The 1,503-nt window shown below is 29.3% G+C and overlaps 1 non-coding gene across 1 annotated transcript; it reads right to left on the bottom strand.

The window, feature by feature from the left end:
- Positions 1-239: 239 nt before the first annotated feature.
- Positions 240-312, bottom strand: TRNAR-CCU. The gene has a single exon. It is a non-coding gene; the product is annotated as a tRNA-Arg (tRNA).
- Between the last annotated feature and the right edge of the window lie 1,191 nt (positions 313-1,503).

The raw sequence follows: 1,503 nt of genomic DNA on the forward strand, positions 1-1,503 counted from the left end.
ATAATTAAAATTTTTTAAAATAAAAATAAAATAATAAAAATAAAAAATTAAATTAAAATTTCAAATTAATTCAATTTTATCAATTTTTTAATTTCAACCGTTCACTCCAATAAACTATCATACTTTCTATAGAAAAAAATGAATGAGAAAATCTTCAAATGTAATCCTTTTTTCCAAAATTAAAATACTGAATTACAATTTTAGATTTCAAAACAATAAAAAAGAAGAAATAAAAAGATCGCGCCAGGTAGGGGTCGAACCTACGACTTTCTGCTTAGGAAACAGACTCTCTATCCACTGAGCTACAGGCGCTAATTGCTCTTTTGGAAAAATAGAATTAATTGATAGAAGATCCAGCAGATTTCTCTAACAATTCTTGGTGTTGGGTTGACACAGGTGCTTTTGCCTACTGAGCCACTGCGCTGATGATTGAATAATAGTGGTGGAGGATTCAAGCTGCCCATCTTCCTCTGCCTTCACTTCTTGAACAATTTTTTGCTTTTAAAATGTTTGAGGTAGAGAGCTTTGGATAAACTATGATTTGAGGGCTAACCTCTACCTGCCCTTCTTTACTTCTCATCCACATAAATTCTATATTTTTAGAACCTTCAAAAAAATATATATTTCTTATTATAATAATCTTTAAAATTTATTACAAATAAGCCAACCAATAATTTATTTTACAGCTAAAGAAAATTAAGTAATTAATAATTTGACTTTCTTTTTAAGGTGATTTGATCATCAAACACACCAAATCTAACAGGGAAAATGAAAGTTAAAATTTCATTGCATGTCCAAACTAGATAAAAGGGACAACTATAGGTATGCATTTATTTATTTTCATATATATTTATATGCTAATAAGATAAGATCTTAGAATCTAGAAGGAGCTTCTGGGGGCTGTTGCGGATTTGGACCATCTGGAACACGCCTCTTTATCTCCCACAGAGAGCCGTAAATTGTTGAAAAGCTAGAATTTTTAGGTTTTTCAGGAGATTTTCCAGGATTTGACACTGAAGGTGGTTTCTCGCCATCGATTATGTTAACATGGAAACGAGGGTCTGGAGATAGTCCAGGACTTGGGTCAGAACGATGAACTCTAGTGCTGGTTACAAAGAAGAAAAACAGAAAAATGAAGGCTACAAGCAAATGTGGCTTTGAGAACTCCATTCTTCTCTTATACTTAGCAGCTTCACTGTTTCAAATTACTTTTGCTTTTAGGGTGAGTGTGAGGTAGTCAATTTATAATGTATGCTAACAAACCAGATAGCAATAAGCTAATTTTATTACCATATGTGGAGATATTTTTTTTATTATTATTTTTCTTGATATTCTTCACCATTTTAATTTTGGAAAAAAGTTATTTAAAGATTTTCTCATTTATTTGCTATTTTTTTAATAAAAAATATCAGTAGTATTCAATTTAAATCGAAAAAATTAATTTAGAAATTTGATTATATTTTTATAGTTTATTATTGTTATATTTGATTTAAATTATTATTT

Source organism: Manihot esculenta, chromosome 18 (assembly GCF_001659605.2).
Source record: "Manihot esculenta cultivar AM560-2 chromosome 18, M.esculenta_v8, whole genome shotgun sequence".
In the NCBI taxonomy this organism is placed as follows: domain Eukaryota; kingdom Viridiplantae; phylum Streptophyta; class Magnoliopsida; order Malpighiales; family Euphorbiaceae; genus Manihot; species Manihot esculenta.